This window comes from Schistosoma haematobium, chromosome ZW (genome assembly GCF_000699445.3).
Source record: "Schistosoma haematobium chromosome ZW, whole genome shotgun sequence".
Lineage (NCBI taxonomy): Eukaryota > Metazoa > Platyhelminthes > Trematoda > Strigeidida > Schistosomatidae > Schistosoma > Schistosoma haematobium.
The window spans coordinates 69,958,389-69,984,376 of NC_067195.1; the positions used below are offsets into that span (position 1 = coordinate 69,958,389).

General features: G+C 40.1%; 1 protein-coding gene; it reads left to right on the plus strand.

The window, feature by feature from the left end:
- The window catches only part of ACSL6_5 (Long-chain-fatty-acid--CoA ligase 6), a 156,607-nt gene that overhangs the window by 89,015 nt on the left and 41,604 nt on the right, over positions 1 to 25,988 (plus strand).

Consider the following 25,988-nt stretch of genomic DNA (forward strand, 5'->3'; position numbering starts at 1 on the left):
GGCTCAGCAACAGCCTGTTGAAGACTTTTCCTGGTGCTGACAATAGTGTGTTGAGGTCTCCTATCTTTCATATCCTGATGGGGTATCCTTCTCTCCAGTTGTTCTTTCTCTCAAATATTTATGGAGGAAATGTGGAGCACGTTTACATTTACCTATATGTCTGAATTCACTGCCTCATCTGGTAATTTGTCTGGTCCTACAGCTTTCTCACTATCGGTTTGTCTGATAGCCATCCTGACTTCCACCGTTGTTGTGAAGTGACAGCAGTAGGAAAATTTATATGTGCTGCGCAGATGCCCGAGAGGTCCATTTGGGTTTGTTTGTTCAAACGTTCCCTAAAATGCTCCCTTTACCTGTCCCGCTGCTCTTTAATCTCAGCGATTGTCTCTCCTTCCTTCTCCACTGCCCTCTTGTAGGACCGAGATGTGTTTACAATTGGTTGATCACTGAGTAGTCACCAATGTCATATGTGTCAGGTCCTTCTTAGTGCAAATCGAATTCTATCAATCAAGGGACACGAGGTCGACTCCATTAGTTACCTCAAGATTACGGGTACATCTTGCTGACGAGTAAACGGCAAAAGACCAAGACCCAGGACCTCCTGTCGTCTACCTTCGACCAACACCTTATCTTAATTTAGTGCACGCCATGTCAAGTCACCTAGACTAGTGGCCACATTGCAACTCGGTCGATTGAATCCGATCTGCACTAAGAAGGATCGGACATACACGACATTGGTCACTAACCAGTTGTAAAGACTAAATACATATGTATCTAATGTCGGGATTATCATGGACTAAGTACGTTTAATATAAAGTGAATTTCAATCAGTTTTGATGTAAAACGTTTAACAAAAGAAAATGTCTCGCAGCAAGAGTGGAAAATATAATAACGATCACCATAAGCAGTTGTTTTATCAGTCCTTTGAGTTTCTTTATGTTCAAATGGTTCAAATGGTTGTGGACGAAATAGAAGAAGCTTTCGCCTAACAGGCTGCCGTGTCTAGTAGCAGGGGATCACCAAATCCTCCAGGCAGGAACCTAGGTATGTTAACAATAAGAGAGAAAAAGAAATTAGTGAATCATAGTGTGATACTATCCTTAGTCCTTAAGAATAGATCAAGTTGCCTCTTAAAGGACTCCTGGGAAGTCCCTTGGACTAGCTCGGCCGGCAGCGAATTCCAGCATTTGACAACTCTTAAGGAGTAGAAGTTGTGTCTACATTCCGTTCTGCTATGTTGTGTCTCCAGTTTTTGAGTGTTATTCCTTAGGTTAGTGTTGGAACTGAGCTTGAGTAGGTGTTTAAGAGGATGTCCAGAAGCGTTAAGAATACTATAAGCCATTGATAAATCACCTCTAAGACGCCTATACTCTAATGGGTAAAGGTCTAGTGAAAGGAGGCGTTCTTCGTAAGGTTTAGATTTGAGTCGTCGAACTGATTTCGTGGCTCGCCGTTGGATACGCCCCAAAGTGACCTTGTCCTTTTGGAGTGAGGGGGGGAGTACCATGTTTCCGTACTCTAAATGGGGACGGATAAAACTATTGAAGACTATATGGAAAGTTCTTCCGTCAAACTGTCCAAAAATGCGCTTCAACGTTACCAGTGCAAGGTTTGCTCGGAAGGCATTTTTGTCACAGTTAGCGTAAGACTTTAAATCATGGGGCACCAGAACTCCTAAATCTTTTTCGACTTGGGATACTACTAGAGAGGAGTTTCCTAAGTTGTAACTGTAGTTTGCGACATGTCGCAGATGAACTACTTTACACTTTGAAGTGTTAAAGGTAAGTCTGTTATCGTCTGCCCAACTTTGAAGTCGAGTCAGATCCTCCTGAAGTGCCTGTATATCGTCTTGGTTGCGTGTCTATCTTCAAAGTTTCACGTCGTCGGCAAAAAGTAATAAGTCTGACGTTACCTGTTGAGGAGGATCATTTATGTTGATGATGTCACAGGTATTCAGTGTTTGACAACGCTTCTACCAGTAACACCTTCTAATGTATTTCGTTCCCACCCAGAGAAATCAAAAGACAGAGTCGAGGAGATCGGAAGAGTATATTTGGCGATGACCAATATATCGGAATTCTCTGATCTAATCTGGCTAGTGATTGCGGTTGATGTTGAGCACGGCGTTACCACACGTGATCTGGTGCGGATGCCTGACCGAGCGCCTTCAGCTAGATGAGTCCACTAAAACATATGGTCAGCATCCAATGTCGAAAACTTACAGAGCTATTTATTTTGGGGATTTATTTACCGCTACAATGTAGATCAAGAAGAGAAGAGGTCCTAGTACTGAGCCCTGGGGGACCCCACTAGGACATTCCATAGCCTGAGATAAAGTTAAATTAACCCTGACCTTAAAATGTCGATTTTTCAGTTATGAAGTGAGCCAATCGATTAGAGGTGGTCTGATATCCAATCGTATGATTTTATTGATAAGACATGTATGGTTAACCTTATCAACAGCTGTAAAATGTGATTGATAGACGAACCCACCAATAATAAGGGAAACGCCCACCACCACATCAACTCCTTTTGACCTTGTACGACTGTATCTCTTTATTAACCAATCACAGTTTAATGTTCATTGTAAAACAATATTGGCTTGTTGACTCATTTTTCCTATTCTCTAGCTACTGTTCGGTATGTTATTTGTCTCTGTTTTTCTCTGTATTAATAGACCGTACTGTTTGTTTGTACGCTAACGATGTTAATTTATGTTTTAGAAACAGATAAAGTTTATATAGCCAAATAGCTTACTTGTTCTGACTTTGGCCAAACCAAGACTCTGTACTCGACAGTCTAGAGATTAGTCTAGAGTTGAATCTGTGGGAAATTGCTTCCTACAAAAGCTTTTGAGAAATCTAGGTAGATGATATCAACCTTCCCTTTGTGACCAAGGACGCTTGTCCATCTGTCCACCGCCGTCAGCAGGTTGGTTACACAAGAGTAACCCTTCCTTAAACCATAATGTTGGGATGAGAAGAAATTTAAGGATAGTAAATAGTCATTTATACCATCGCATATCAGGGACTCCATGATTTTTGAGGGTATTGAGAGAAGAGCCACCGGTCGGTAACTTGAAGGTTCGCTGTGTCGACCTCCTTTGAAAATTGGTGTGATGTGAGCCAGCCTCCAATTTTCCGGTAGTTTTTCTCGACTTAACGTGTGTGAGAACATCACGCTAAGCGTCGTTGCCAGGGTTGAGGCTGCTTCCCTCAGTATGACGGAATGGACCATGTCCGGGCCAGGAGAAGTGTCTAGTCATACGTGCTGCGGTTTCCGGAACACCAAGTCAGCGCTTAGGTTCACTTCAGAAAGTCCTGTTGAATCGCAGATGAAACTGCCATCAGTAAAATTGATGTCGGTCGGTTGAAATGTCTGGGAGTATTGTTCAGCCAGAAGGTTAGCGGCGTCGCCATCGTTGTTGGTCGAGCGGTTAAGACCTAGGAGTTGGGAAACTCCAGTTTTGGCTTGACGAAGAGAGGCTGCATAACGGAATAAACTTTTAGGATTATAGGCAAATTTTTCCATAAGCTTTGTCTGGCACTGAAGCCTATCTTCTCTTATAGCCTTCGTGCATATGCTCCTGATATGTTTATATCGCTTGTGCGCTCCATCGTTGTCAGTTCGTTTGTATTCCGCCCAACAGTGCCTTTTGCGGCTCAGCAGACGAAGGGTACGGTTCTTGATTATTGTAGGTGGCTTGCAGCTTTCGGGAACCGTTTGAGGAACTGAATGGTTTGTGGCACGTAAGAGCGTGTGCAGTAAAAAGTCCCAATGCCCGTCCATATCGAGTTGGGGGTGAACATCCCAAACCGCCTGTTGTAGATAGTCGTGTAGAGCTGGCACATTTAACCGTTTAAAATTCCAACGCAAATTATTGTTGGGATACCTTAGCTTAGTTTTGATGACAAAAACTGAAGGCTGTGACGGCATGATAACTTTTTCCCAGGGGAGCCAAGATTGAGAGGTTGTCAACTAGAAATTCTTCGTTTGTGAATACACAGTCTAAGCGCGATGGTGTCGGACTGTTTCTACAACGAGTTGCCGACCTCACATTTTCGTATAATCCCAAGTCATCGATAAGGTTGAAGAACCGAGCTTCAATTGAGTTGTCGCCTCCAGTATACGTGTGTTCCGCGAAGTTGACTCTAGGGAGATTAAAATCCCCTAGAATCAGGATGTGTGTGAGACCGAGACGAGTAGAGCGGGATAGTCCTTCCAGCATACGACTATCGTACTCGATGTCGGCAGTTGGCTTCCTGTAAATGGCTCCAACTAGACACCTCGAAGTACTAGACAATCTTACAGAGCACCATATGGATTCCTCAAGATTGTTAAACTCGAGGTTATGAACTTGATGCACCTCCAAGCAAGAACGTATGTAAACGGCTGCTCCACCCCCAATTCCTGATTTTCTGTCGTTGCGGAAAAATGACATCCCAGGTAATGCTAACTCATGGTCCGAAAACTGAGAAGATATCCAGGTTTCAGATATTCCTATCAGATGTGCATTATTAGCGTTGCTAAGTTCACGTAATTCATCCAATTTGTTTGGTAGACACGCGGCGTTCATATATAAGCAGTTTATGCTTTCAATTTGGAACGCGTGAGCTTCGTCCTGTTTGTCTGCATGAGCCTTACGTGAATGGACAGGTAGTCCACCTATACGAGGTTTGCCGTGGTGGTAGGCTCTGTCCTTTACACGTTTTTTTATCGTCTAGACAGTCCACAAGTGGAGTGGTCAGCTCCAACTTGCCTTTGTGTTTGGTCCTAGATTCGTATGGCCTATCCGGGTGCATGTGGATTCCGGCTTGGAAGGATCACCATCCTTCTTGGCTAGTCTCGTCACATGCTGAGTCAGTATGTTTTTGAGCCTCAAGGACTGTCTGGTGAATTCCCATTCCCTGATTTCAGTATTCGATTGATTAGGGTCCGTATTTTCCGGTATACCTTGCACGATTATATTCCTCGCGCGGAAAAACTGATCGGGATATTCTATGGGGATGTTCCGGGTGAGATTGTCCATTAACTCTTGTCGACGTTGCTCATGATGACGTATAAGATCTTGATGTTGAATTTGAACATCACGTAAGGCTATTCGTTCTTCTTCTAAGCACAATCGTGATCTGTAATGTACAAAAAAGTCAAAACACGTGCTAAACAACTTATGTTTATTTGACAAAGGACACAGCCTTTTGTAACAGTTTGATCTTGCCTGTAAACTGGCATGCCTCATGTAACAAATTGTTATTTGACAATAAATTATTATTGTGATTTTCGTAGAATTAATTAGATCAAACTCTTTGTACGCCGTTACTTTTGAATGTCTATTTTCCCAATTTTCTCGTGTTCAGCTTTGAGGATTGTGTTAGTAAGGCGCATCACATCGCCATTACAGTTATTCACTTAGGATAACCGTTGTGTGCACGACACGTTTGTGGAATTATTGAGATACTTGAGCAGAGTTATGAAACGATTCCTGCTCTTTAAACTAAGATCAGTAGACATTAGTCTATCTTTGATTATCAAATTACATGACATCCTCACCACATGACTGGAAGCTGCCAAACTGAAAGTGCATGTGTCTGATCCATTCATGATGAAACGCTGCATGAATTAAGGTCAGGACGACTAATGAGGCTTGCATTCTTTTGCCCAGTCATTTGTATTATGACTGAGCTAAACAAATTTTGTACGACCTATTTGGTGAAAAAAATCTTGTTGCTCCCGGGCTAATCACTGAGTTACTGAATCAGAAATACGTTGAAGGATCGGCAGATAACTAGACTGATTTTGTGATTACGCTACGTAATTTATGTATAACATTGAAGGAAATGGGATGTATGTCCGGTGTGTATTCTACGGTCAATCTTGAAATAATAGTGTCATGTCCACCACCAGATTTACAGAATGAGTAGATGTACATCACCGACAAGTAGCCGAGTTTCGAGGAATTGGTGGTCATTGCGGAAGAAAGAGCCAGGATTACTCGGAAATGCTATGGCAGTTTGGTACAATGTAATTCAAGTTCGGTAAAAGAAGTTATGGAGGTTGTAGAATTATGGTCTACTATGATATTAATACTGCTCTTATAATAGACCTAATCCTAAATTTGTAGATTTGTCATGATATAACTGCCTAATCTATAAGATCTTACGTGGAAGTCACACCATCGACTACACCAACTCACTGTATCGTATCAATTACCAATACATGATGTAGAACAAGGTTAGGCTAGAGAAAGAACAGTATATTTTATATGAATAGAAGATATAAGATAACATTCAACAGGGACCACGCCTACATGGCCGAGTCATGCCATCCGATCAACTCCAATTCATTCAATTATCTGTTCCCGCCTTTTCCATCGTTAGGTATTTCTCCGCGTTAAATATTGATTACCTATTTTCCGAGTAGTGTTGTGTTCAGCTTTGAAGATTGTGTGGTTATGGTCCAATGCCACCACAAGGTCAAGTTGATATGAGGATACGTCTCAATGTAGTTACGCATGACCCATGAAACTCAGCCAAGGTTGTAAGTTAATATTAACTAAGTCGAAATATAAATCAAAAAGACGGCATCATCTGGTCGGGAAATACATGTAATAACTTTAAAATATCTGCTTTCATGCTTAACACACTTAAAAAGAAAAAAATTGGATGAAGATTATTTTGGCTAAAAAAAATGGGGTTATAATAATTATAAAATGATTCCGTGTAAGGATATTTTGGCGAGACTCTAATTTAAGGACGACCTTTGAACGAATCTTAAGTGACCTTGACAATTATTAGCCAATCAGAAGAAAGTTAGTATGAAGTGAAAATATATTATACGAAAGTAATGAATTACAGTGGATATTCTTCTATTACATGATTTAAAAACTTGTTAAGGTTTGATTAAGGTTCAGAGGTTCTGAATTCACAATGCATATGGAATAGAAACTCGTCTATTGGGTTAGAGTTAGGTTTACGGGTAAGGTTAGGGTTAGGGTTAGGTGAGGGTTTAGGGTTAAGGTTTAGGGTTAGGGTTAGTTGAGGGTTAAGGTTTAGGGTTAGGTGAGGGTTTAGGGTTAGGGTTGGGTAAGGGTTTAGGGTTAAGGTTTAGGGTTAGGGTTAGTTGAGGGTTAAGGTTTAGGGTTAGGTTTAGTTGAGGGTTTAGGGTTAAGGTTTAGGGTTAGGGTTAGTTGAGGGTTAAGGTTTAGGGTTAGAGTTAGGTGAGGGTTAGGGTTAGGGTTAGGTGAGGGTTAAGGTTAAGGTTAGGGTTAGGATGCTAACATACGAGTTTTTAAATCATGTCAAAGAAGAATATCCACTGTGATTTATTACTTTCTTTCAATATATTTTTACTTTATGCTGTCTTCTGATTGACTAATAATTGAAATTGCTCAAACGCTTCTGATTGGCTCGTCCCTAAATTAGAGTCTCGCCGTCCTATCTGTTGTAACCTCTCATTAATCACCTACTCTCTAAAATCCGCTGTGAACCGATTGTATGTTAGCAGCGCGTGTTGAACTTGGCTCCGTGACCTTGAAATTGCTCAAACGCTTCTGATTGGCTCGTCCCTAAATTAGAGTCTCGCCGATATTTTAATGAGTCACCGTAAGAGCGTGGTGACAGCTGTTGGTTAACAGCTTAACTTATAGGTAGTGCATATTTTGTTGTACAAAATTATCAAAAATGAATGTAAAAGAAATGAGGCAGGAGGTGAGAAGGTGTCGTCACTATTATGTTTGCCAAAGGGTCACATGGATAGGTCGTGCGACTCAGCCTTCCAGTACGACGTTAAGAATTGCAACTTTTGACATAATCCATTGTTACATATTAAAAACCATGGAGTGAATTTAGCTAAGGATTGGAACTTGTCGAAGGTTTGTTTGGGTATCAGTTAGGTCTCAAAGGTAAGGAAACTTCGATAAACATAAAGACTGTGAGTAGTGCTACTGCCTACAAATATCTAGGAGTAAATTTCAAGATATTTTCTGTGGATGGAAAGAGATCTTCTAAAAATCAGCAAGGCTTATACGGTTAAGAGTTCCCCAATCGATTGTACAGAACCTCTAACCGAACAGTAGCCAGGACGATAAAAGCACTTGAGGTATATAACCCTCCCGAAGTTGCTAAGTAATCTGGTGGGAGTCTTGATTGGATACAGTGCTCCAGACGCATATTGGGTTCCGAAACAACGTCCGAAAGACAGAAGACATCCGTCGTGTGTGCTTGCGCATCGCGGTTAGATGATTATTGCACCGCACATCGAACTCGATGGTGACATTGTTCTACTCAATATTTCACGGTATCTTGAAAGATTATATAATCACGAGTGCGAGGATATGGATATGTTTCGTAAAGGAATATTCTGCCAAAGATAAAACTGCTTTAGAAATAGTTAGGGGCTCCTTTAGGTTGATGAAGGGTCATGTTAAAGTTGGATCACCGTAGAGGTATGGTGACCCAAGGCTCCTCAATAATTTGGAGCTGGCTAAATGCAGGCTAGTGTCTGAGAAAGAGGTCCACAAAAGATAATGGCCTTTTGCAGAAATATAGGCCTGTGATGGATAAACATATCGTTCTAAAAATAGTGATGACAATTACAAAACAAACTGTCAGATTTGGTTTTTTGTGAATTAAAAAAGATATATGAACATATTAATAACATTTTGACACTAATACAAATAAAATAGAGATGAATCAATATGTTATATGGTGACTTACGTGCATTAATCGGTTATGTGATTTGGAAATCTCACTCTTCTTCCAGGTCGCGTTAGATTTCTCAGAAGTGTCGTCATTACTGTTGATGATCGAGTGATGTATCATAATTTTGAGTCTCATGTCCTTCGATTGCACCGTAGAAAAATTGACAGATTTAGGGTTTCCTTTAAAAATGCGGCTTTAAGGCGCGTTCTTCATAATGATATCGCACTCGGATTTGCGCTGAAGTATTTTCAAGTGTCCTCATGTCGATTAGAGCGTTCTACCAACCGGTTTGCTTGTCGGTGGCAGGTGGTCTTTCGGGATCGTGTGGCTTATAGTAGTGTAGCAAGAAAACGGATAGTTCAGATCCGAACTGATGTCCGTGGTCTGTGGCGATAGTTGAAGGACAATCGGAGTTTGCTACCCAACGTTTGACGGGCCAGGTCACTGTCTCAGCAGTAATGTCCTCGACGTTTACCACTCCTTGTCATCGAGTGAAACTGTCTACACACGTTTGTGTGTGATCACCTCAGATTTCTGGCAGCTTACACAGGAATGTTTTCAGTTCCTCATGTCTTTTTTCATACCAGGCCAACAAAATCGTCCTGCTATGAGCCTGATGTTTGCACGAACACTCGGAAGCGAAGGTCTGTGCAACGTATTGAAAACGTAGCGTCGATAGCGTTCCGACACGATTGGACCATCACGATCTGTAGATGCGTCACACTGTAAGGCTTCATTTACCCGTTTCATCTGTTTAACACGTGGTTTCATGGTTGTTGAAGATAACTCATTCTGAAGTTCAGTGTCTTCTATCTGGAGCTAAACGAGTTTAAGAAAGGTCAATTCCTTGCAAACTGTTCAAAGAGGTTATACGACACAAAGCGTCTGCGACCACATGGTTTGCCGCGGCTATGCGTTGTATATTGGAAGTCAACTGTGAAATGTAATCTGGTTGTCGAGACTCTCTAGGTGAGTACTTGTCTGAAGGTGAGAAGGTAGGAGATTTGTGATCTGTGAAACGAGTTAATTCTCGATCTTCCACAGAACGTTAAAAGTGCCATACATCACAATACAAAGCTAGGCGTTCGCTGCCCAAATTGTTATATCTCTATGTTACGTCCAAGTTTTTGCTCGCTTCCGTTATTGAAGTACGGTATATTGATCAATTTACAATTTACGAACCCAAATTAACAATAGAACCAAACTCCAAATTAGGTATCAAAGTTTATTCACAATTTACAAATAGTCAACTCAAATATCGTTCTAATAATAATTATAACAACTTCAGAAACAAACCTTCAATTTTGTGGGTTCCTGGAGCAAAAACTGTCAAATACCAAACCAAAGATAAAGAGAAATTAAAATGTCCGAAAATGATCATGTGAACAAACAATTACAGAAGTGGAGTAAACCAAATACATCCACAACAATAAAATTAAGAATATTTAATATAAAGGTTTTAATCTACAAATGTCTTTAGTTCTCCTGTAACACTCCCGACCAAACGAACCTTTGTTCTTTTCACAGACAGAAAAATAGACACCAACAATCAAAGTATATAAATAAAAATCCAAATATATGCACCACAAGCAATCGAAAAACAACATTCAATATACCAGCAATCTCGTGATGCCTAGGATTTACACAAGTACGCCTAGGGATCCGAGTAGCTATCTAACATATTCAGCTTCAAGACGCAGTTTTCCTATATCTCTTACTAAGATTCCTCGGCTTGTCCTCAACTCCATCGGTCTTAATCTATCATTACTATGTATCACTTTCCTTACGAGACTTGAAAGCCATTTGTCTCTCTCAAAAATATCGGAACATGTCGTCACCAAGTTACCGCTGTTATCGTCTGTGTAGTATCATCTCTTATCCTCTGACAATACTCAGAAACCGAATCTATAATCCATAATACGATGCTTTCTTAACTTATGCCAAGAACTGCTCTGAAGATGACCACCAACACATAATAATCCGCGTACCACGAAACGATACAACATTCGTAAAGAAGAGTTCATCTCCCCCTTGACGTTTTATTGCAGGCGATAAAGGCATTCTAAACTATTCAAATACTATGATTATAGCATTTAGAATCAGGTCTAAGAATATCCAACGCAACACCTTTTCTTTTTTCTTTCTACAATTTTATACCCTCTCACATCCTTTGATTTGCTATTAGTCCTTACTTCTTTAAACCATTAGTTATTTTCATAGCAGTGTGATATACTATGTGGACATCTAACCCCTTAAAAAACATTTTTAAACTATTTGATTTGCTTGTAACATGGATCTAATAGAGACAGTGTATTCCAACTATGGGCTTTGATTAAAGCAGTATTCATACTTACCATAAACGTAAGAGAGCCTAACATCACAAAAGGAGGGAAGGTGGCGTTACTGACCAGCAAACATGATGGTGGGGAGATAAATTCAATCCACCCATATCTGTAGGGCAGAACATTTTGTTTAATTACGGCTCCTTATGGTTTAGTGGGATGTCACGAACTTATGGTATTGAAGCTGATTCATCACGCAAAATACCTCTTTAAATCGTGTTACGAACGTTGAATTAGTTTCACTTCCTACCCAGTAATCCTATTACAAGCAAACTAGACAATTCGCTAATATACGAAGCCTACTCAAGACCCTATGATACCTGAAAAAAGTAATAATACAAAAAAAATGAAAAGGGCCCCAATTGCTTCGATAAAAAAGATAGCCAATTGTATATCACAATAGTGTTTCTAGCACCATATTTTATTTTATAACCACACATAATCCCATACTCTCAGCTCCTTTCCGAATCGCCTCCATTTGTCAGTTGTATGTCCACTCACACCTTGTTAACACTTATTTTCTTTGACCTATTAAAATGCTCTTTCTTAACAAATACCTTAATAAAAGAAAATTAGAATGAGTAATCATACCTTAAACATTCAATCATGAATATTGGCTACTCTGCCCCTCGTCTTTTCTTTCACTTGCTCCCTCTTTCAGCCCTCTTGTGATATGGAACGAAAGATTTTGTCCTGGACCATCCTCAAAGCCTTGAACATTCCAAAGGGACATAAGGTTGCGACATTTAGAAGCTCCCACCTTCAATGGACCTATCCTTGACCATCAGTTGCACATTCGCAACGCGACTTTCGTGAAGCGCGCCAAATGCGATACTGATTAAAACCATCTACATTCATATCTTATAAATTATCAACCCAGCTATGTAATTTACTACAGTGGATATTGTATCATTTCCATCAATTTGATCTTGCCTGTAAACTGGCATGCCTCAGGTAACAAACTGTCATTTGAGAATAAATTATTATTATTATTCAGTAATCCCATCTGTAAAGACATCTCACTTAATTCCTTACCCATTTCAATACTTTCCAAGACACGGTATTCCTCGGAAAATCTTGATATCAGAGTCTTCAACATAAACAACTGCAATATCAAACATTTGACCAAATGCTCCATCCTCCATAGATGCTCATATAAGGTAACGTAAACATGAATATGTAGACCCAAATAAAGCATCAAGCCACTAATTCTTTTGTTTATCACGAACTATTTATTCTGATTCAAAATCACAACACTGCTTGACTCTTCGAGTTTCTTAAGAAAATGAGTAGCCATAATACATGGCCTCAGGCACAATTCCAGATTCACACACAAACAATTATTTGAGTCCGCAAAACATAAAGCCCAGCTGTTCCTCGATTAAAGGATCTACACAATCGATCGGATACTTCTTAGTCTTATAAACCTTGTTGATTTTCGTAGAACACTGCTCTTCCGAAAAAAGATGCCTCTAAATTTACTTCCAAACATCTACAGGTAGTCGTTCCATTCACAATGGTTATCGTCATCGAAGCCTTCTTACCCTTGAGACCCAACTAATTAAATAACTCTCCGTATACGAGGGAAGTATTTGAACCACTATCTAGAAGGGCGCAAGTTTCCAAATTTCTCTTCGGACCATACAATCTGACCGGAATGATACTCAAACAAACCTTCGACGAGTTCCAATCCTCAACTAAGTTCACTACATGGTTATTAATACGGTCAATATGTAGCAATGAATTATACCGAATTTTCCAATTATCAACGTCACACTTGACGTCCGTGTCGCATGACTTGGCTACGTGATCCTTTCTTAAACACAGGTAACATAGACCACATCTTCTCACTTCCTGTCTCCTTTCTGTAACATTCATTTTCAATAACTTCATACAATCTGTCTCTTTGTGATCACCTAAGCAAATTTCGCAACCTAGAGCCTCGAGTGAGTTGTTTGATTATCGCTTAACTACATTAAAGTGTGATATCTTACCAACTTGGCCTTCATAACCACTTTCACAGAACTTTGAGTTACAATGTACCAATCTACCAAAACGTGTTCGAGAAATCCTGGCTCTTTCCTCTACAAAGATCACAAATTCTTCAAAGCTCGGCTCCCTCCCGGTCATCATGATCTTATCGGCAACTTCCACCCACTTATTCTGTAATTCTAAGGGTAGACATGACACTGTTGTTTCCACCTTAGCCGTAGAATTCACATCAGACATGTATTCCATTTCCTTCAATGTTATGAATACATTACGTATGTAGCGGTAAATAAATCCCCAAAATAAATAGCTCTGTAAGTTTTCGACATTGGATGCTGACCATATGTTTTAGTGGACTCATCTAGCTGAAGGCGCTCGGTCAGGCATCCGCACCAGATCACGTGTGGTAACGCCGTGCTCAACATCAACCGCAATCACTAGCCAGATTAGATCAGAGAATTCCGATATATTGGTCATCGCCAAATATACTCTTCCGATCTCCTCGACTCTGTCTTTTGATTTCTCTGGGTGGGAACGAAATACATTAGAAGGTGTTACTGGTAGAAGCGTTGTCAAACACTGAATACCTGTGATATCATCATTTGGTGAGACTGACGTGATCTGGTACACCTAATTGCAACTGTGAGTCTGTTCCTTTTTGGGATTTTTATATATCATTGCCTTATTGTTTTCATTTTTTTGAACATTGTGATTTTTTTTCATAATTTTTCTTGGATATATATATATTTTCCCCTGGTTCATTATCGTACTTCATACTTCATCATGACTGAACAGACACCTAAAGTGCTCAAGCTTAAGACTATGTCCCCGCCTTCGTTTCAACTGATGCCTTTCTGGCCCGACAACGTCGAAGCCTGGTTTTGCTACGCAGAAGCCGACTTCTCCGAGCACGGCGTGATCGACACACGTGCACAATTCCTCGCAGTAGTCAAGGCACTACCGCGCGAATTCAACAGGTACGTAACACCTAGTATGTTTACTAGTGATGTTTCCGATCCTTACGAAATCTTAAAACGCTCGATTCTTAAACGAGGAGACCTAACCGATCGACAAAGGTTAGATCAACTCTTCAATAACATCGACCTGCAACACGGTTCTGCGACGGACATGTTGCAACGGATGAGAGAGGTTATAGGCCCAAGAACTTTCGATGAAGGTCTATTCAAACAACTCTTCTTGTCAAAACTTCCCCAACAGGTGCAAGCAGTTCTGGTCTCGTTCCAGAACAACGCCTTAGACGAGCTAGCTGCATCTGCCGACCGCATTTTAGAAATAACGAAATCTACTACCGAGGTATTTTCAGTCAAAGAGAAGCCTCAAACGACTCAGAATGATATAACCGAGTTATGTCACACACTCACGCGTTATCTTAGTCTTCGTACCGACCGTAAGAGATCGCGCACACCACGTAGAAGCATGTCACGTAAGCGATCTGTCTCTAGACCACGAGAGACAGATAACCCCGACTGGTGCTGGTATCATAACCAGTATGGAAAGTTTTCCAGAAATTGCAGAAAACCCTGCAATTTTCCCAACACGAAATCGACTGATTCGAAAAGCAATTCGGGAAACTTCCAAGCCGGCACGCGTAACGGCAACCGTAGCCGGCGAACAAAGCCGTCTGTTATTCGTCACGGATGTGACAACGAGTGTTCGCTACCTCGTCGACACTAGCGCAGAAGTTAGCGTTCTCCCAGCAAATCCTAACGACCGGCTTCACGAATCGACCCCAAACTTACAGGCGGCAAACGGAAAACCGATCGCTACGTATGGCAAAAGGTACGTTTACCTTAACGTGGGTTTACGCAAACCCATTCACTGGATTTTCGTTGTTGCAGATGTTTCTATACCAATCATTGGTATGGACTTCCTACAACACCACAATCTGATCATCGACACTCGCAAACGGAGGCTAGTAGACGGAAACACTAATTTGTCCGTTTGCGTAACTTCTTTTACTGGTTGTAGAGTATCCCCAGTCACAGTTAAACATATGATAGACCCACTCTATCAACCACTACTCGATAAGTACCCTGGGATACAACAAACTCAAACGAAACTACCGTGTGTAACCAGCAATGTTACACATCACATCACGACTACAGGACCACCTGTATTCTCTAAAGCACGACGACTAGCTCCTGAAAAGCTAAGGTTAGGAAAAACGAATTCGATCACATGATGGACTTAGGAATCATACGACCGTCAAGTAGCCCATATGCATCTCCGTTGCACATGGTCCCTAAAAAGGACAACAACGATTGGCGTCCAACTGGTGACTATCGACGATTGAACGCGAAAACCATTCCCGATCGTTACCCGTTGCCTCACATTCACGATTTGACAGCTACTTTGAGAGGTACAACTGTCTTTTCGAAAATCGACTTGGTTAAAGCGTACAACCAAATCCCCATGGCTACTGACGACATACCGAAAACAGCTATCATAACTCCTTTCGGACTCTATGAATTTTTGCGAATGCCTTTCGGTCTAAGTAATGCTGCTCAAACATTCCAAAGATTCATAGACGACGTTTTTCGAGGTCTCAACTTCGTACACGCGTATGTTGACGACTGTCTAATCGCAAGTCCGGACAGAGAAACACATCTCAAGCATCTGGATCTCGTTTTCGAACGACTTCAAAAACATGGCATAACTGTAAACGTTCAGAAATGCCAATTCGGAACCGACTCGTTAGACTTCCTAGGACACACTATCGATGCTCAAGGCATTCGACCTCTTAGGACCAAAGGGGCGGCCATTCTGGATTACCCAGAACCGACCACCGTCAAGCAATTACGCACGTTTAACGGCCTCGTAAGTTTCTATAGACGTTTCATACCGAAATGCGCATTACTCATGAAACCTCTAACCGACCAACTTCGTGGAAATGCGAAATCCATTAATTTGGACGACACCGCACGAAAAGCATTCTCCACAATTAAGGAACTGATTGCTAAAGCAACAATGCTCGCACATCAGGACACCCGAGCACCCATTAGTATCGCAGTAGACGCATCCGACTCGGCAATCGGAGGAGTCTTACAACAATGGGTTAACAACTCCTGGCAACCCTTGGCATTTTTCTCTAGAAGGTTGCTAAACACCGAATCGAGGTACAGCACATTCGGTAGGGAACTTCTAGCTATGTATTGTGCTGTACGGCATTTCCAACACTACATCGAAGGTCGTGAATTCACTCTTTTCACGGACCATAAACCGCTCACTTTCTCGTTAAGCTCTCCTTCAGACAAGTACTCTCCCCGTGAGTCTCGACAACTGGACTACATTTCGCAGTTTACTTCAGATATTCAACACATCTCTGGAGCAAACAATGTAGTTGCAGACGCTTTATCTCGCATAACTTCCTTGAACAGTTTCCAAGGAATCGACCTTCTTAAACTCGCCGAGCTTCAAAAAGAAGACAGTGATCTTCAGCACGAGTTATCGTCCACAACACTTAAACTACACATCAAACAGATGGGAACAGGTAAGGAAACCTTACTTTGTGACACATCTACAGGTAGGGATCGCCCAATCGTGCCGAAACATTATCGACGCAATGTCTTCAACACATTGCACAAACTTTCGCATCCAGGTGTTCGTGCAACCATCAAGCTTATAGCAGAAAGGTTTTGCTGGCCTGGAATGAATAAAGACGTGAGGGAGTGGGCACGCTCCTGTGTAAGCTGCCAAAAATCTAAGGTTATCAGACACAATAAATCCCCCTTAGGCTCGTTTAAAACTCCCGATGCTCGTTTCGACCATGTTCATCTGGATTTGGTAGGACCTTTCGTGCCTTAAGGTAACCCTCGTGCTATTGATAGAAGAAACCAGAGAAGTAGTGAATATGTCTTTATTTCGATCTTCGCGCAGTCACAGTGGAGCGTGGGATTATCTGTTCAGACAAACAAAGGCTCTCAACATTCAAGATAATAGGGAATATAACACTTATAAAAAATAAGGAAGTGAATGAATACTTGAACAATACTGTTTCGGCATAAGCTTGGTTGTTTGGGGTCAACTCTTAACCAACCAACCTAAGCTGTTACATTAGCTTCCCCCTAGAATCGACTTCCGTAGGAACGTCGGTTCGATTAACCTATCTATCGAAAACACCTTAGTTCTACTTCTCATCCCAAGGGAAAATTATCAACTCGCTCACTATTTGACTTACAATCAGTGACGACTAACGCTGTCAACGATAGTCCATGGATGTCTCCTCATTTACTAGCTTGTCATCTTATTTTGTAGCATGTGATCTATTCTACAACTATCGCTGACGGTTTACTGCGTGCTTTCAAGAGAAAGAGTGTGAGAATGTGGAATAAGAATATCTGAGGAAGTGCCGCGAGCGGGCTACCCAACACCATGTTGGTGAGGTACGATTTTTCCATGCTCAGACCGGCTATCAGGTGTTTACTCACCTGCCTCTTTAGTCGCCCTCAAGTAAAAAGTAAAGAAGAATCTACTTCAAAGGTAATGGTGAAAACCAATCACACCTGAAGAACTGCTCCACTGCCTGCATAAAAATAATAAGATACAAAATGGAAATACAAAAATATAATTTATAATTGTTCGGTTCCACGTAAGTGATTGGTCTCCAGAAAGGATTGGTATTCTGGAAGAAAATAGACATAGTGTAGCCATCTTATGTACGAAAAGGTATGAACACAAAAAAAATTTTTTATAATGCATATATGTAAAAGTGTAAACTTGCTAGAAGTTGGACTCATTGTCAAACCCGATCAAATGTATGACCTTGGGCCTATGACGACCGCCTTTTATAACCAGGTACGTAACCAAGGGTGCATAGTTGTACTCCACAAAACGGAAAAGAATATACGGTTAAGGAGGAGAAAAATTGTGTAGATTATGAGGATTAAGTACAATTGTGTCAAATACTCTTTTCTGGTTTGATCTAAGTATGTATGATATATTGAAGCAATATTTCGTCAATTCATCCAAGTAACGAATTTGTCTGCACCTTAGAAATGTGTAAGTCCTATTACTCGTTAGTATTATATATGATTAATCGGTAAAAGGAAAGATTGCAGTCATTCGCCCGTGGTTTGATGTGGTCTAATGGCTAGGCACACGGTCTAGCATCCAGGAGGGCAGAGGTTCGAGTGCGTGTGGGGCCAGTGTTTTCGTTCACCAAAACCCCCTTCAATACGATGTTTGTTGGCCATATGTTGCTCAGATATGAGAGAAAGATAACAGGAGGACGGATTGATATGTCAAAGTGCCATATTGGAATAGTACAAGTTCTTTGTTTTTATTAATAATAATGCTATAGAAAAAAAACTACAAGTGTGGTAGATTTCCATTTTACGTTATAATTAAACCAACGAGAAAAAAAGGTATATATATATATAAGTTATTGACATAACATGTTTTTTTATAACGCTAGTGTTAAGTTCCAGGATTTTGTATGGACCACTAATAATAATTGGTTTAACGTTAGCATAGCTGTGATATTCATATTAGTTCAATGTTGTGATTACTTAACAGTTCCCTTATAAGTTGTGTTTAAAATTAGGTATGTGGAATCAATGCGGCTAACATAGTAACCTTACAATAACGCACTGTACTATATCTTCACGGTTATTGATTCTTAAATGTCAGAAATTTAAAAAAAATTTGAATATTGCCAATAATGATGGGTTATATGATCACACTAAAAAGCATGCTGTAGGAAAACTGGTTAAGTCATTATGTAAGTTTCCTAAACATGAAAAAAAATGATGAGAACTTTAATAAGTATTTGACCATGGTTTAATCCAAAATGTTTTGTCTAGAAAACCACTTAATAATAGTAGTATTAAGCGTATCAAGCTACTGAACACATCTTCGACCGAAAACTTTTAGAATTAGTTCATATGGTATATATGTATAGCCAGTCTACGTGAAAAATGTATATAGATATATAAGAAGTACAGCCAACATAGTTAATTAACCAGAAAAAAGGAATTATAAAACTCGCCTGGGTTGCTTTTTGAATTCGTTGTATTTGCCAGTGTTAGTTGTATGAATTTGATTAAAATCCGCAGCCATCGTTTCGGAATACCTAGCTTGTGTCCATAACTTCCTTGAACAGTTTCCAAGGAATCGACCTTCTTAAACTCGCCGAGCTTCAAAAAGAAGACAGTGATCTTCAGCACGAGTTATCGTCCACAACACTTAAACTACGCATCAAACAGATGGGAACAGGTAAGGAAACCTTACTTTGTGACACATCTACAGGTAGGGATCGCCCAATCGTGCCGAAACATTATCGACGCAATGTCTTCAACACATTGCACAAACTTTCGCATCCAGGTGTTCGTGCAACCATCAAGCTTATAGCAGAAAGGTTTTGCTGGCCTGGAATGAATAAAGACGTGAGGGAGTGGGCACGCTCCTGTGTAAGCTGCCAAAAATCTAAGGTTATCAGACACAATAAATCCCCCTTAGGCTCGTTTAAAACTCCCGATGCTCGTTTCGACCATGTTCATCTGGATTTGGTAGGATCTTTACCAGATTCAAATGGATACTCTTATCTCTTAACCTGCGTAGACCGTTTCACTCAATGGCCAGAAGCAGTACCTATCAAGGACTTCACTGCTGAAACAGTGGCTCACACCCTCGTCGAACGATGGGTAGCAAACTTCGGTTGCCCTTCAACCATCACTACAGACCGCGGACGTCAGTTTGAATCTGATCTTTTCCGTCGTCTGACCACACTTTTAGGAATCACTCGCTTCCGAACGACCGCCTACCATCCATAAGCAAACGGGTTGGTAGAACGTTTTCACCGACAACTGAAAGCTTCACTATCAGCTGCAAACGTTTCACAGTGGACCGACGCTCTTCCACTCGTCTTACTAGGTATCCGCAATGCAGTGAAAGCTGACATTGGATACACTGCGGCTCAACTCGTTTATGGAGCGACACTTCGACTTCCAGGAGAATTCGTGGATCCTTCATCCTCTTCAATGAACATGGATCTAACCTCCTACACGAACAGGCTTACAAACGCAATGCGTTCAGTTAAACCTGCTTCCACTCGACCTCAATCAATTGATGTTTTCGTTCAACCTGATATAGTACACACGTTTTCGTTCGTCGAGACTCGCATCGACGACCATTCGAATCAGCATACGAAGGACCCTTCAAAGTTCTTCAACGTGAATCTAAGTACTATATAGTCGATAAGAACGGAACCAACGATAGCATCAGCACCGATCGCTTAAAAGCAGCGTATTTAGAAGGAAATCCTATCTACGTGGATTGTCCTTCGGTACAATCGAACGACACGACTCCGACACTTATAATACCTCATCCGACAACCAACACACACGATGATACTTCGACAGTATCCGAAAATAAACTTAAAACGACGCGTTCTGGAAGAAGGGTGAGATTTCCAGAACATTTAAACGACTATTGCACGTAAGGCACTTCTCGACATTTTATATTATTTTTTTTTAAAAAAAACAATTTTAATATGCTTATATATTTTTATTTCTATTTAAAAAAAACAGTTTTTTAACGCTATTACGTGTTCATGAGTTTTTTTTCCATTTTTTTCCGCCGACATTGTGTTTTTACGCACATACGATTGTATTTTCGACATGCACTTACATTTTCTTTTTTCTTTTCCAGGACGGCTGGAAAAGAACGATGACGTTTATGAGGATCCGAAATTTTCATTGTACATTTTCTTTTTTAACTATGTTGTACCTCCGTCCCATATAGTAAGGAAAGACGACCAGACGCTGCTAAATTTAGTAAGCTATCAGAAGAGTGTTTACCAACGACAAACTCGTTGGGTTTAAACTTCTGGCTGGCCACGTCTTAGGGTCGTCACTGCCCCACTAGGGGGGAGTGATCTGTAGCGGTAAATAAATCCCCAAAATAAACAGCTCTGTAAGTTTTCGACATTGGATGCTGACCATATGTTTTAGTGGACTCATCTAGCTGAAGGCGCTCGGTCAGGCATCCGCACCAGATCACGTGTGGTAACGCCGTGCTCAACATCAACCGCAATCACTAGCCAGATTAGATCAGAGAATTCCGATATATTGGTCATCGCCAAATATACTCTTCCGATCTCCTCGACTCTGTCTTTTGATTTCTCTGGGTGTGAACGAAATACATTAGAAGGTGTTACTGGTAGAAGCGTTGTCAAACACTGAATACCTGTGACATCATCACGTAGCTTAACTGAGAATTCAGTTAACCTTTCGGCTGATCCTTTAACAGATTTGTAGTTACATAACCCAGCAATCAGTTCGAGAGCGACAAGGTGTTCCTTAACAAACAGATCATACAAAATTTGTTTAGCTCTATCATAACCTAAATGACTTGGCAAATAAATACAAGCCTCAATAGCCGCCCTGGCCTTTCCTTTACACTAGTATAACAAATACGACAACATTTGGCCCTTATCGGACAGTTTACTCTCAATAATGCCGGTGAACTGACTAATAAAACGAAGGTACTGACCCGGTTGTCCATCAGAATGCATCATATCAATCTTAGGTAAAACCATATTATTAACCATAGTAAGTAATGTATCCTTCAACTCATGAACACAATCGCCATTTGATATGTTAAATATTTCCCTTGAATGATTATTACAGCTGGTATCACAATCCAAATGACTTTCCACCTGAGCAATTTTCTCACACTTGTCTACAGGCAGTTGGTTATCGTCCTCCATGATCTTACATTGAAATTCAGCCATATCAATCTCTTCATGAAGATCTAACATCTTGTAGTGACTCACTTTTATCACGAGAACACGATGGGTTTAATGGAAACAATTATTATTATTATTATAGTCAATTGTACCAGTGACTGTTTTAATGTGCTTTTGTTTAACTGTGCTAATGGCAGCTATATTATGCTTCCATTATTATTCACACACTTTGATTGTGACTTTGCGCGAATTCGGCACACTATGCGTGTTAGTTTACGGGTTTTCGCGCACATGTAACATATTGTCGTGGATTCTATGTGTCGTTATTTATCAGCAATTAACAGCCTTTTTTCCATCATACGTGACTTCTCGTAATCTTTGTGATTGGAAGATAGTTTCAATTTCAATTTATAAGCAGTTTGACGTATTTCGTGCTCACCACCTAAGTAAATATGCAGTTGTCTTAATATGGTTGTTTTTAACAATACAAAGTCAAACAAGTCAAATCACCATTTTTCTAGTCAAAAATAGATTACGGATTGAGTTTTCATGAAAATAAGCCGTAAAAAGCATTATATATGGTTCACCTCCTTGATTATGGTGATGGCAAACATAGATGTTCGTAGTCGTTTATAAAATGTAATCAGAAAGAAGCGTTAAACTAACTATGAATATTATATAAATTGTTTGTATTTAGCCATAAAAGGTTATTTGGATTATAGGTGGCATTGTTTTGCACTGAAGTGACATATTATTGTGTAACGTATCAGTAAAAAATTATGTGAGTAACAATTGACGTTGATAGTCTTTTTTACCGGCTTTCTGAACGTATACAGGAACAGTGTATAACACCACATTAAATAGGCACAAAATCTTCATAAGTAAAACGATGGGTGTCTCTTCTGAGCATGGTGACAAAACCATGTCGTACTTAATACTGATATATGATGTGTCTGTTATAGGGTTGACGAATAATTTTCTGTAAACGAAATGCACAATCGCAGACGAAAATGTGAACAAAGTTATGATGCATATTGTCGAGTATTACAGACAGCCGCACTTTCACATCGTGCGCAATCCATCACAGATGTTTCAGTCAACATTGTGTCACCCATTATCTCTTTGAATTGATCTAAAATCCATATCACATCAGCACGCTTTTCCATTCGAGTCCACGCAAACATTACAGTTCGACCTCGACCGCAATTATCCGTCACCACTAACTGGAATAGGGAATATCTACATAGTAAAATACAACGATAAACATATTCACTTTTTATTATTAGTATTATACGTAGAATCAATGCACACAACTTCTGGATATTTTCTGTACAGTTGTATCTGGTTATAACTATTGAAACATATTCTAGTGGCATATCCATTTTCTAAATGTTCCTTCACTTCGCCTTTCTGTCTAAGCATATCCATTACCTGGTTCCGAGTAAAACAACCTGAAATATATTTATATACACTTACCAGTGGAGAGTGTAGCTTTCATACCTTTGACATCGGCAGCAGTTACTTGCTTACCAGTTCTCTCCTTAATGCTTTCGATAACTTCATCTGCTGACTCACAGTGAAGTATTACGGGCTTCAAGTTCTCTTTTTCTTCTGACGATAATCTCTTTGTCCATGGATCACATACCATCCATGAACTACTACATGGATGATTGTGGAGCATGTTGTAGGATTTGATGACATATCCTTGCTCCTCTAGTCTTACACGGAATTGAGATTGACAATTACGGAATTTAGACCTTAAACATAAGATATTACTTAAAGATCTTACGATTTTTGCCTCACTTTCAAACCTTCCGATTTCCGTCTATGACCAAACGTACAATTAAACGATACAAACAGGTATTTGAACCTGACATCCTTCAGCAATCTGCTTTCTGTGTGGATGTAACGAGTATAAGTAGTCTAAGAAGCGATAAAATTATAATTCCATACTTTTTGAAACTCTTTTAAGGCGCTTTCAAAATCATCCCACAACACGAAACGCTTGTTCAGTATCATACTTCGAAAGGCATCGGTTAGGTCGACTGAAATGTCACTTGAGCATGAAGCACTAAAAACAGACATGACTAATTATTAAAAAGTTATTCCTTGCAACAATAATAACCCAAGGAAATACTACAAATACTTAGGATTTACCTGTGACTTGACATTTCGTTGAGCTTTACTACAGTTGTTGGGATCAAAGATCAAATTACAAAGCAACAACAGAGCCAAAGTGTACACTACAAAACAGAGAACGCTAAATTAATGGTTTTGGTATTTATTTCGTGCTTTTTCATGTAGCATAAGATGACTTATATATGAAAAAACTTGATACTCATGCAATCCAACCAACCAACGGCAATTGAAATACGGAATAACCGCCTCTAGTCAAGCCGTTCAAGGTCGTTGAAACGGAAGGGCGGGTACATTTCAAAAGGACCTAACGTTTAAACCTTGCCCGCGAATTCGGTTACGTTCTGTAACCAAGCTTGTATCCTGGCACCACCTCGGTATCCTTTCGATACCACGAGATCGCCAGCAAATATATATCGACTTGGTCCATTAACTGCCTTATGATATTTGACTTCCTGGGGATTTTATGGATTTATTTAATTACGTTCAACCTTCGCTTTCTGATTTACTTGGCACGTGTTTCTTGGTAGCGGTGTTCATAGTTAATGTCAACTCGACGCCATGCTACAATCTTAAGCTGCCTTCCTAGCTCAAGTCTCTTTTCTAACTACTCCTTCCTTAGTAACGCCCTATCTAGCTTAAATCTATAGGTACTAAGCTGATCAGAGGACATACTATTAATACTAATATCACTTTTATCATCACTAACATCAGACATGCCACAAACAGCCTTAGAAATTTTACATACCATCTCGTCATTTTCTTTCAGTCTTTTGCTTCGCGTTTCCATCTCATGCCTGGATTTCAAAGAATCGGTTACCAGAACAAATGTGAATTAATCCAAACGAAATCGACCAATAGGACCGGGAAATTGGACCCAAAATGTCCAGACAAATACAATGTATGAACACAGAACCAATAATTGAAGAACTTTATGTTACGTCCAAGTTTTTGCTCGCTTCCGTTATTGAAGTACGGTATATTGATCAATTTACAATTTACGAACCCAAATTAACAATAGAACCAAACTCCAAATTAGGTATCAAAGTTTATTCACAATTTACAAATAGTCAACTCAAATATCGTTCTAATAATAATTATAACAACTTCAGAAACAAACCTTCAATTTTGTAGGTTCCTGGAGCAAAAACTGTCAAATACCAAACCAAAGATAAAGAGAAATTAAAATGTCCGAAAATGATCATGTGAACAAACAATTACAGAAGTGGAGTAAACCAAATACATCCACAACAATGAAATTAAGAATATTTAATATAAAGGTTTTAATCTACAAATGTCTTTAGTTCTCCCGTAACAATCCGCTACATACCCAAGGAATTGAAGATGCCACGGATTTTTGGATTTCGACAACGCTTTAACATGTAACCCATTCTACTACGAATCGTACCCACCAAGTGAAATCAAAATACAGAAGCGAGGAGGTTCGAAGATATATTTGATAGGCTATCAATGTATCGAGGATAGACTGACCTAGGCTGGCTAGCGATTGCAGGGGATGTTGAGCACGGCGTTCCCACTCGTGATCTGATGCGGATGCATGACCGAACCTCGTTCAGCTAGGTGAGTCCATTAAAACAAATGTGGTCAGCATCCAATGTCGAAGACTTACAGAACTGTTTATTTTGGGGATCTTTTTACCGCTAAAGAATCATGAACGTGGCTTTCAGATCACCCCTTACTCTTCTGTTACCTAAGGAGAATAATTCCTGGTGATGGAGTAAGTGCTCACAACATTTGCTCTTTAATATCATATCCTTCTGCGTTGCACATCATTCCACGTGTCCCGAAAAATTCACGCATGCTATCAGGAAAAAAAGAGAAGAGAAGTCGTGGAATTTCTAAACGTTTGTCAGTGGAATCTCACTTTAACACCAAGAAACGAGGGCATGGAAAATGTTAGGTTTGCACTTACTCGTCCAAAGCACATGGGTATTGATAATATTGGACAAAAGGCGCACAAACAACTGAGCCAATCAAAACGCAGTTCACCTCTCAAATTTGTTATTTAACTACCATCAGCTTGCAGTTAGTCTCCTCAGCCTGCAGTTGGTGTATACTGTGCGATGCCTGGTAGGTCCGGTTTGGAAGTTTGGC